A 12500-nucleotide genomic window follows, 5' to 3' on the forward strand; every position below is an offset into this window, starting at 1 on the left:
AAAGTTTTAGATCTTTGAGTTCATCTCATACAAAATGGGAGCAAAACCAAAAGTGTTGCGTTTACATTTTTGTTGAGTGTATATATATACATACACACTCCTCTGAAATGTAATACGATGCATTGTTAAATTACCTGCTAATAATAACTTGTCATCAAATACGTGGTAATAAATTTGCCCCCTTTCCTCACCCCAGCCCTAAAGATGCAAGAAAAGAGATAGTACTTCACAATAGTTTGGATAATGTTGTCAATCCATTTTAATTACCAATGTGATGATCTGTGGAAAACATGAACCGCAATACACTTGATGTGCGCACGTCACAAATACAGGAGCACCCCCATGGTGGGGACATTGATATTCCTGATCAGGAACCCATTTCCTACAGTCATACCAGTTTTAGATTACACGAAAATGACAAAATGAAGCATATATTCATTACATATCCCGTGGCCTACACTGTTTACACCTGCTTTCACGTCTCATTTGGGTATGAGATTTTTTGAGGGGTGAGTGAGTGTGTTATTTTTCTTTTGTTTTTTTGGGGGGGGGGGGGGTGCAAAATTGTGCACAATTGCAGCACAGTGCCTTAATGGTTTGCACTGTTGTCTCACAGCAAAAGGGTCATGGGTTTGATTCCCACCTGTGGCCTTTCTGTGTGGAATTTGCAAGGTCTTCCCGTGTTTGTGTTGGTTTCTTCCGGGGGCTCCAGTTTCCTCCTACATTTAAAGACATACAGGTTAGGTGAATTGGAAACTTTATAATTGTCCATGTCTCCCTTGCAGAACAGGTCTCGATCTCAATGGGACTAACCTGGTTAAATTAAATTAAATTGTGTATAAAAAATAGGCAATGGGAGACCGCCCTGAGATTCATAGCTTTCCCCTGTGAATACACACACACACACATACAGTCATGAAATTCACATCTTTTCAGTACTAGTGCAGTGCCTGTGGGAAGTTGTTTTTTGTTTGTTTGTTTGTTTGTTTTGTTTACTTTCATGGGTTTGGGGGGGAGGGGGGATTTCACTTATACTCCAAAATAATAAAGAATGGGGTTCAGCTTGGTGTTGGCAGATCAAATTAAAATGATGTTGAACAAAGAAACATATTAGTTAATGCATTTGGTTGCTGTCATTTGATGATTAATTTCACACTGTTCAAGGTTATTATCATTAACTATCTAACTTGGTAGGACTTTGCGATAGAGTAAGGTGACGTTACTTAGTGTGTTTTGTAAAGATAACCACAAACTAATTCCATGTTTTTTGAAATGCAAATGAAACACAATATTAGTTATAGAATGAAGTGTTGAAGCTTGAAGAAGTACAGCGCAAGAATGCAAACATTTATTAGTGTGTGTGTGTGTGTGTGTGTGTGTGTGTGTGTGTGTGTGTGTGTGTGTGTGTGTGTGTGTGTGTGTGTGTGCGTGTTCGTGTTGGAGGTGGTCACAAAAAACTTCTTCAAAATACAAGTTTTGAAAATAAATCTCAAAAAACTTCATAATAATGGATTGAGTTGATAATAATCACATTTTATGTTATTCGGGTCTATGTTTTGATTGATATGTCATATTATTATTTGAATATCGTATTTAATATTGTTCTAAAAAAATCATTTTTATTATCAGGGCAGCATGGTGGATTAGTGGTTAGCACTGTTGCCTCACAGCAAGAAAGTCATGGGTTCGATTCCCACGAGTGGCCTTTCTGTTTGGAGTTTGCATGTTCTTCCCATGTTTGTGTGGGTTCTCTCCGGGTGCTCCGGCTTCCTCTCACATCCAAAGACATGCAGGTTAGGTGAATACTCCTTTACACAAGGCCACTGTAATTGAAGGCCAGACCATAGAATATGTGCAATCATACAAATACCTTGGGACAATTATGGACTTGAAGCTGAAATTAGGAGCTAACTGTGAAACAGTATGTAAAAAGGCTCATCAGCGCCTGTACTGTTTGAGAAAACAAGCACAGTTTCATATTGACCAAACAATAATAACTATGTGCTTTTGCTGAATCGTTTTTACCCTTTTCCTTTGGCGGCATGATTTGGACATACGTCTTTAAAGGAAAGAAATTCCCTTAATCATACAGTGAAGTGGTCCAGTAAGCTGATTGAGGAGGTGTGAATGTGTTTGTTTGTCTCTATGTGGCCCTGCGACAGACTGGCGTCCTGTCCAGGGTGTACCCCACCTCACCATCTAGGTTCCAGGGATAGGTTCCAGCCCCACGCGACCCCAAATTGGAGTAAGTGGTTGAAGATGAGTGAATGAGTGAGTTTTATTATCAATTATATGTTCATAATTATATTATATTCTATTATTAATTATATTATATTCTATTATTAATTATATTATATTATATATTCATAATAAAGGATGCACATCATCATGCCATGCGCAAGCCATATCTGAAAGCTGAGGCCGATCTGACAAATAGAGAGATGTGAGCCACATACTCACTCACACAGATGCTTCTTGCTTTATATGTAAAGTCCTGCATTTTTCTTGGATCACTGATCATCCAGACCACATGCTCTGTTCTCTGATTGGTTGTTTCTTGTTTTCCTCTCTGTCTCTTCATTTTCCTTGTTGGCATCTTTGTTGTTGTGAACACCGTCTTTGTTGGCGTTTCTTTACTGTTTGTTATTTTATTTTATTTTTTAACCAGGTTAGTCCCATTGAGATCGAGATGTCTTTTACAATTATAAAGTTTCCAATTCACATAACCTGCATGCCTTTGGATGCGGGAGGAAGCCGGAGCACCTGGAGGAAACCCACGCAAACACAGGAAGAACATGCAAACTCCATACAGAAAGGCCACAGGTGGGAATCAATCCCATGATCCTTTTGCTGTGAGGTAACAGCACTAACTACTAAGCCACTGTGCTGCCATAATTTTTAGTTGACCCTGCTGTCCAGTTTGCGTGTCCACGGTTGAAGATCTGCTCACGCTGAATGATGATGCATTGATTAAAATGTATGAAGAGACCAGAATTAATGATAAGAAGCTCCCCACAGCAGATGGAAGCCTGTTTACTGGAACTGTTTGGTTACGTAAGCAGCACATTTGTACAAAGTGGACGTTTGTGGGTTGGACAGTGATGGTGAGGAGGAGTATGGGGAAAGATGTTGGTCATAGCCCCAACCCAAATTTAATGGTTAGTCATAGATGAGCTTGACATGAGAGTTGTGTTGTTTGATCTAATTCTCCTGCACTCTTCTGTATCATTCTTGTCATTTCACATCAGGCAAGCCTCTGAGCCAAAACAAGAAAAATAATATTGCCCTTATGTTCCTTTTTGTTCATGAACCATGCCCATGGAAGTAAACAAGGACTTAATGAACTGACATGAATGAAATGATGCAACAACATCATGAACAGCCAGCCACACGGAGGGTCTGCGTGTCCAGCTGTCTCTGGCCAATCGGCAGGCGGTGCGCTGAAGGACACCACTTCATGTGGATGTGACATTTGCCTCACCAGCTGGTCATTCACATGATCAGATGGATACATTCACATACATTCACTGCACTGAGGCACAGCTGAACGTGTTCCAAAGGTGATATGTGTTCTCATTTTTCTCCATGTCATCTTATATATATATATATAATCAGCTTATAATGCACCAAATCACAACAAAAGCCGCCTCAAGGCGCCTCACACAGAACAATTCAATATAAAAATTAAATAAATAATTAAAAATGAATAATTCAAATACATAATTAAAAACAGAAGTAAAAGAATATAACAGATAAAAAAAATAAAAACTATTCCTCATAAAGAGAATAAAAATGGGTTTTAAGTCTTGACTTAAAAATGTCCACAGACTCTGACTGCCTCACAGTCACAGGAAGACCGGTCCACAGGGTGGGTGCACGATGAGGAAAAAAGCTCTGTCCATGTCATGAGAGCCTGCTGATACATGTGCATCATGGTGGCTTGTAGAGAGCTGTATGTTCTACATGGAACGATATGTGTTCTCCAGCTCTGAGTTGTGATGACACAGCGGTCAGGTGCGACATGATGATCGCCTTGCGGGCTCCTGCCTACTCTGTCATGATCTGAGTGACATGCCCCCTGTCCAGAGCAGCAAAGCACTCACATGAATGGGCTCATGGCGTTCCTCTCTCCAGGATGTGGGGCAAATGAGCTGCTCACACTGGTATACGTGTGGGCTGTCAGTCTGTCACTCAAGCTGTCACATGACGGATGGACCATGTGGACACTGCAATCGCATGTCAAGTGAGGCGCAGCAGGCTGGTGTGCTGTTTTTATTTTTCACCATGTCATGAGAGCCTGCCGACACATGCATCGCGGTGGTGTGTTGAGAGGTGATGTTCTTCATAGTATGATATGTGTTCTCCAGCTTTGAGTTACGATGATACAGCAGTCAGGTGTGACATGATGATTGACTTGGTGACCGCACTTGTGATCATCTGATGGCTTCAATACACCCGTGTCCACTGACATCATCTGATTGCCTCAGTGGGTGAGTCTGGGCCGTGATCTGACAGCTCCGGTGCTCGTGTGTGCTGGCATCATCTGATGCCTCTGTGGCCGCACCTGGGCCGTGATCTGTCAGCTTTGGCATCATCTGATTGCTTTGGTGGCCACTAGGGCTGTGATTATCAGCGATCACATGTCACGTGACGTGGCTGTCCAGTCGAATGCCGTGCTGGCCGTGGGATGCCGCATCATATTGAGTTCATATGGGATCCATATGGGATCCATACAGGATTCATATGGGACGATGTTTTTGTGAGCTGACGGTGGGAAGAGTCATGTGGGATGTCAGTGGGATGCACAGCATGGGCTGCTACATGGTTAGTGTCCACGCCACCCAGCGCTGTAACACGCAACTGGAGCAGCTGGGTTTTTATTTTTATGTCTGTTGTGGTGGGGTGGCACACTGCTGCTCGGTGATTCCACCTCCAGTGGGACATGCTGGATATGCCATGATGGATCTTCTACAGCTGTCAGCTGTTACATCACGGACATGACAGCCGTTCAGATGTGTACACTGCACTGGACAGTGATCGTGCTGCACTCTGGCCGCTGTTCAAGCTTTCGCCACCTCAGCCGCACCTCGACAGTGTTGGATGCTGGTTTGGGCAGGCAGGGGATCATGACACACTTGCACGCCATTTGTATTGCTTGGGAGGCGGACACGACACACTGACCACCCTTTGAGCTTTCGCCACCTCGACTGCATCTCAACACTACTTTCCTGAGTGCTACATTCGTGCTGGCCGCGCGAATGGGCACTCATCTTCTAAGTGCCCCGCGATTGCTGTTGAAAGTTCATAGGTGGCACCTCGACTCAGGCCAAGTGTGGTTCAAATGGCCAATAGGGTGCCATTCGCCGTCATTCGGCTGCTGGTGTGAAGGCTAGCTCATTCACGACATTCAGCCAGGGTTCGATATGGCCGACCATTTCGTACAGCCCCTTGCCCGCGGTCTGAATGCTCCGACCTACGTATGACATACCATACGAATGTTGCGACCGCGGTCAGGTGGCAGTACTATCTTGACACCATTCCATTGGGTTTCCAGCATGAGCACGACGCAAATGTGGAGTGCATGTGCTGTGGCCGAATGGTTGCGCCGACTGCTGTACGATGCGTTCAAACGCGGCTCTGATTTTTCTTGAGTGGTATTCATATGCTCCATCATGCGCCATTCGGTTTCATTCATGTTATGTGTGAAGGGGCCTTTAAGGACAGTAATGGCGGACACCCTCTGTAGACATGGAGCTATGCCGTCCTTGCTGATAACTTGGCCCAGACATTGAAGAGAGCTCTGCCTGAATTAACATTTTTGCTTTTTGAGCTTAAGCCCAAATGTTTTTGGTGGCCATTACCTTTTCCAGATGACAGTTATGCGCTTCCATTGTGGCTCCAAACACCAAGATGTCATCCATGATGACAACTGTGCTTTTGTGGTCCTGCAGGAGTTCATGCAGCTTTCTCTGGAATATCTCTGGTGCAGATGTAATACCAAATGGCACTCTTTTTTAATCTAATATCTGCATGTTGGAGTTACTCTATTAATGTTCTCAGTTTTCTCATCCAAGGATATTTATGTTTGACTACATCAGACTGAGACTCAGACTAAGACTCACTTTTATTGTCACTCGACCCTTACAGGCAGAACGAAATGCGGTTTCTCCAGGTCTTGGTGTAGTTAACTGGGACAATTTTTTTTTAACCTAACCTATTGTATAAACTTTTGCAATATAAACTTTTGCAAAGTACAATATGCACTATATGTGGCCATAGAATATATATGCAGTGCACAGGGTCAGCAGCAGCAGCAACGTTAGAGTATTAAGAAGGTGACAATGTGCATGTAGTGCAATGTTCACAGTTTGGTGGTGGATGTTGAACTGTTCAACAGTCTGACAGCATTCGGGTAGAAGCTGTTTTTCAGTCTGGACGTTTTTGCCCGGATGCTGCACAGCCTCCTTCCAGAGGGAAGGGGTGTGAACAGACTGTGCGCAGGGTGGGTGGAGTCTCGGAAGATGCAAGTGGCTTTGTCTCTACATCTGGAGATGTAGATGTCATCAATGGGTGGTAAGCTGCATCCGATTGTCCACTGTGCAGACCATCAACCGCTGCAGCGCTTTCTTCTCCGCCACCATGCAGCCACCATACCACACAGGGAGGCAACAGGACAGGACACTCTCCACTGCACAGCTATAGAAGGCCCTGAGGACCTCGGTGTTCAGTCCGGCCCTTCCCAATTTCCTCAAAAAATAGAGACGTTGGTGGGCTTTCTTGATGACAGCCATGGTGTTGGTGTGCCAGGTGAGAGTGTTGGAGAGGTGGACTCCAAGATACCTGATGGAGGAGACGATCTCCACCACAGCTCCCTTGATGTAGGGGGAGCAGAGGGGGTGGTGGGGGTTGACCTGCTCCCATTTAACTTATGCAGAACGCTGTCAATAGTGGGCGGTATGAACTTCTTTCCTTGTACACACTTACTGAGTTTAGCAAGGCCAACATAGATCTTTACTTTCCCTGAAGGTTTAATCACTGGCACCATAGGTGCCACCCATTCTGTGGGATGTCACATGCTCCATTATGCCAATCTCTTCCATTTGCTTTAGTTCCTCTTCAACCTTTGGCAGAAGGGGAATGCATATGCATTCAGGGGCTGCTACATTGTAGGGTTTTGCATTTTCTTTGAGGAGTATTTTTACAGGATCCCCTTTTAGCAACCCTAAGTCCCCATACACAATCACTTCAATTCATGCACTCCAACTGACCTGCATAGCAGATTGCTGCAAGTTTATTTTGCTACTATTACTCAGAACTATTTTGTTGTATTCATTTGTTAGTGTTGTATCTGGACCAGAATTGACCTTGAAATTAACTGCGGTTTTGCATATCAAAATTGTTGTGCGACATGCTGGCACTGTATCACTGATAACTTCACCCACTGACATCCCAGTCTTTGTGAAGTTTTCTTTACTGAACCAAGGAACAAACTCCCCATTTCCTCTGTCATTTTATGAATTTGTCTTGTTTTACATATTTTATTGAAAAGGCCAATTTTATGGAATTTATTGCACTCTTTATCCATTGCTAGGCATTCATCTTTCTTATGCATGCACCTGCATCTTCAACAACTCCTCTACTCACTGTCCTTCTTTGCTCCCATGCCACCTGTGGTTTTATTTTGTTTTTCATTTACATTGTAACTTGACAGATTGTTCAAAAGCAATCCTGACGATGTAGTCCATAGCTGATGCTGTGCACAGACTGCCGTCTGTTTTCCTCAGTCCAGCAAAAAATTGTGACAGAAATGTGTCGAGCTCTCCATCCGACAGTGACACTTCACCTAAAGATGTCCCAACGCATACTACAAATGCCTCCCAACGTCTTACGGCATGCTGGATTTGTTTTTTTTTTTTTGTGTGTGTGTGTGTGTGTGTGTGTTAGAAGAATGAGCAGCATCATTAAGCACCCACTATGCTGGTTTTTAAGCTAAGCTCTGTCGCCACTGGTGTGCGCGGGCGGTGGTCAGAGTGTAGTGGATGAAAGTCCCGGGTCCCAATTGAAAAGACGTTCCCGCTAGTTTGGCTAACGGGGAGTTCCCCTTTGGCTGACCTGGTAGAGGAACGGTCTTTTGTGCGAGCCGCGTGGGTTCGATCCCCACCATCGTCCCAGCCACGAAGGTCCTGCTGCTTCAATCTGGCGTCACGAACAGGATGTGGATCACAGAGTATGCTAACATGCACCTGTGACTTCAGGACGAAGTCAAAAATGGTGGGGCGATGTGTAGCGGGATGAAACTCCCGGGTCCCAATTGAAAAGACGTTCCCACTAGCTTGGCTAACGGGGAGTTCCCCTTTGGCTGACCTGGTAGAGGAATGGTCTTTTGTGCGAGCCGCGTGGGTTCGATCCCCACCGTCGTCCCGGCCACGAAGGTCCTGCTGCTTCAAGAGCATGCAATGGTACAAATAATATGGAACCAAATTTGCATGCCACATGGAACCAAAATTTCATGGTAAATGGAGCACAATGGCAAATGGTAAGAATGATCAATATCCCGTGACAAACAAACCACCAAACAAATGACAAGGATCTATTGAGGAGTTATATAATACAAAATGACTCAATACTTAGTCGAAGTCATTAGCTTCCTCTTTGTCCTTTAGACCAAATGATTAAAACACCAGTTCTGTCTCCAGATCCATGGGTGTATCAGTGGGTACACATGGACCTCTGCTGGCTCTTTATTTAGCTTTGTGGTGATTTGGTACATTGTGAAGTGTTTTTTCCAATCTGATCAGTCCTCTGGTTTAGCAAAGCTAAAACTGCTGTGGCGCAGAAACCTTGCTATTTTATCCTAAACTCCAAACAGATGTCAGTTTATGCATGAACAGTGTCTGCACCTCTTCTGACACTCTCGGGCTTTCTTTTTTTTTTTTTTTTTTAAGGGAGTTTGAAGACCCTTTCGAGAGACAATGTATTAGGAGTACCTTTGCGTTTTTTTATTTTAGGTCGGTCACAAGTTACAGCCTGTGCACTCACTGACATAAAAACCAAAACAGCTTTTGTCACACGTGTTATACAAATCAAAAGTGAGCTTTTTTGAGCTTGTGTTGTTTCTACATGTGCACCACCACCACCAACAACAACAACAAAAATGATCAGATGTACTTTCTGCAGTGGCTAAGGAAGTTCAATCTGCCAAAAACAGTGAGGGTGAATTTCTACACTGCCATCGAGTCCATCATCTCCTGATCCATCACCATCTGGTACGCTGCTGCCACTGCTGAGGATAGGAGCAGACTGCAGCGTATCATCCACACAGCAGAGAAGGTGATCGACTGCAATCTGCCATCCCTACAGGACCTGTACACCTCCAGGACGCTGAGATGAGCAAGGAAGATAGCGGCCGAGCCCTTGTACCCAGGATACAATCTCTTTGTTACCCTCCCCTCTGGCAGATGGATGAGATCCATCAGGACGAAAACCTCAACACACAAAAACAACTTCTTTCTGTCTGCAGCTAGACTTATAAACAATGCCAGAGATTCCCATTTACCCTGCCCCCACTCCCACAAAGTACTGGTCATCTCTGCACTGTTCATCTGCATGCCTGCACAGCCCCATTCCACTATATCTATTTGATAGTAAACTTAGTTTTGCCTATTTGTCTATTTGACTCCTTTACTTCTTACAGAAGTATTTTTCCCTTTTTCTTTTCAGTTTTGTTTATGCATCTATTACTTCTTACAGCAGCATTTTCTTTTTATTGTTGTTTATGCACCAATGACACCAGATCATATTCCTTGTATGTGAGAACTTACTTGGCAATACATTTGATTCTGATTTGCTGATGTTTGAATGAAATGAAACTCCAACATTTTGCAGTGAGAATGATTTCTGTACAGTATGACCCCTTTAAAAAATAAACTCTTGGATGGTTTGCATTGAGTGATGTGTTTTTTTTTTTGTTTTGTTTTTTTAATGAAGTTCCCCCCACGCTGAGCAGAACGTCACACTTTAACCTCTCTATCTGCACTGCAGTCTGTGAGTGGGCGTGGTTTGGTGCTGAGAGGTGTGATGTCACCGGAAGCAGTGGGCTGTGTTTCAACGTCAACCCGGCGGCTGCCTGAGCTCCAGCTTCAGCCGATCATTGATCGCCAGGGATCGGCTGCGTTTGGTGCCGTGCGCTGGAGCTTTGATCACACGCACGGACACGCTGAGGTGTGTTTGGTGGATTTATATTTACCGGTAAGAGACACTGTGTTGATCCGTGTGTCTGAGCTGCAGTCACACTGAATGTTTTTTTTGTTGTTGTTGTTTTAATTCATGCACAGAGGTTATTTTGCAGCATGTTGGATAAACCGGGCTCTCATCCGGTGATCTGTCATGTCCTGTCCTAGAAAAAAAAAAAACAAAAAACAAAAAAACATTTGATGTGTTGTCACACCGGTGCAAAAATAGCCCGCAGGCTCCATCCAGTCACACAAGTTTGTCATTACATGCAGCTGTTATATTGTTTTGATTTTTTCCATTATTATTTAGTGTCCAGCATTTAATTCCGAGCTGAAAATGTTTTTGAAAGGGTGCAAAATTAATCAGTATTACATTGAACTTCTGCTGAATCAAATTTTTAGTTGACCCTGCTGTCCAGCTTGCTTGTCTATGGTGGAAGATCTGCTGGAGCTGAATTTTCCAGCCGAAAGACAAAGAAGAAGAAGATGCAGTGATTAAAAATGTATGAAGAGATCAGAATTAATGATAAGAAGCTCCACACAGCCTGTTTGCTGGAACTGTGTGGTTATGTAAGCAGCACATTTGGAAAAAGTGGAAGTTTGTGGGATGGACAGTGATGATGAGGAGGAGTATGGGGAAAGATGTTGGTCATAGCCCCAACCCAAATGTGATGGTTAGTCATAGATGAGCTTGACATGAGAGTTTTGTTGTTTGATCTAGTTCTCCTGCAGTCTTCTGTACAGTTCTTGTCATTTCACATCAGGCAAACCTCTGAGCCAAAACAAGGATGATGATAATAGTTATTATTATAATAATGTTAAACTTTACAGAAGATCTCCAATTTGTGTGCCCATTTTTTTTCATTTTTTTGATATTGATCATTTTAACCCATTTTTAATTGGTTTACAAATTTTCAGGCTGAAGTACAACCAAGAGATTTAAAGGACAAAGATCATTTTGATGTTTTAATCTAAAATATAGAAGTGTCATACGTTAGGCTCCATTAAAAAAAAAAAAACAAAAACAAAAAAAAAACACTTCATCTTCCTTGATATCAGAAATAAGTGATGAGGGAGGGTGGATTTTTTTTAATTTATTTATTAATTTTTATTTTTTTCTTAGAAACAGAGAACAAACAGTACAGTAACATTTTGAAGTTGAGAAATGAAACTTCCCCTTGTAACATGAATTAACATGACAAAACCAGCCTCACCGCTCTGCAATAGTATTTGATTAAAATCCACAAAAATAGGTATGCCATCCAAATACTTCTCTAGGAGGTGGGGCATGTATCACATATCGAACGGTCCGCCCCTAAAAATCGGTCCGCCTTTTGCATCTGCGCATGCGTCATTTCAGAGATCTACCGCTCATCTAAAGGGCCTATCACACTGAATGCGTCAGATGTGTCAACTGCGTCAAAAATCGGTCTAAAAAGCATTATTTTCAATGAGACGCGTTGCGTTTTAGATGCGTCAGATGCGTCGTGTCAAAAGCCGAGCTAAACCGGCGCATTTGACGGGAGCGCGCATTGCCGCTTGTCAGCAGGCTGACGGAGTCAAAGTTCAATCCAATCCAACTTCCAACCTGCTGAGCTGTGACGTACCTTTGCGTTGTCCAATAGGAACGACACGTCTGGCCAAAACACGGAAGACGGGTGGCAGAAACCACTGATCTCTACAAAATGGATCCGTGGAAACCACTGAAGAAAAATCCTTTGAAATGTTTTTTTGTTGTTGTTACCTCAGAATTTCTGATTACTGTTAAAAAAGTTTAGAACACTTGTAATTAAAATAGCTAAATAAATCAAATAGTTCTTTAGAAACCTTTCATCTGTAAATTAAAACCACCTGTTATTTCAGATTAATTTCTTGTTTAACATAAGGAACCTCAGACATTTATTTTTAGACAAAATAACGTGGAAATTTGTACATTTTTTAAGTCTGGTAGATTATTTATATCTGATTTCAACCAGAAAACAGACACTAAATAAATACAAATGTTTATTATAAATGCAACAGGAAATAATTTAACAATGACTGCAGTGTGATTGACTTTGAATGACTTTGATTTTGTGGACATTTTTAATGATCCGTTCATTTATTGTTAAAATATAAAATGGAACAGCTTTTTAAAAAATAATAAAATAGTTGCTGTTTAAAGAGCCTTTTATTTAGAAGCAGGTGATGTTCTGCTGGATTCTCGGGACCAGATGAAGGTCTCTTCTGCAGCTTTGAACTCTGGTGGTTTTGCTGAAAAGCAGAGTT

The 12500-nt window shown here is 42.7% G+C and overlaps 1 protein-coding gene across 1 annotated transcript in view; it reads left to right on the top strand.

Annotated features, from left to right (window-relative positions):
- The first annotated feature begins 10136 nt into the window (after positions 1 to 10136).
- Positions 10137 to 12500, top strand: part of calcrla (calcitonin receptor-like a) — a 103788-nt gene continuing 101424 nt past the window's right edge. Inside the window, exon 1 of the mRNA XM_034186221.1 lies at positions 10137 to 10248. The gene's annotated coding sequence lies outside the window, so the exon portion shown is untranslated. The remainder of the gene's footprint in view (positions 10249 to 12500) is intronic.

Source organism: Thalassophryne amazonica, chromosome 14 (assembly GCF_902500255.1).
Source record: "Thalassophryne amazonica chromosome 14, fThaAma1.1, whole genome shotgun sequence".
Classification (NCBI taxonomy): Eukaryota; Metazoa; Chordata; class Actinopteri; order Batrachoidiformes; family Batrachoididae; genus Thalassophryne; species Thalassophryne amazonica.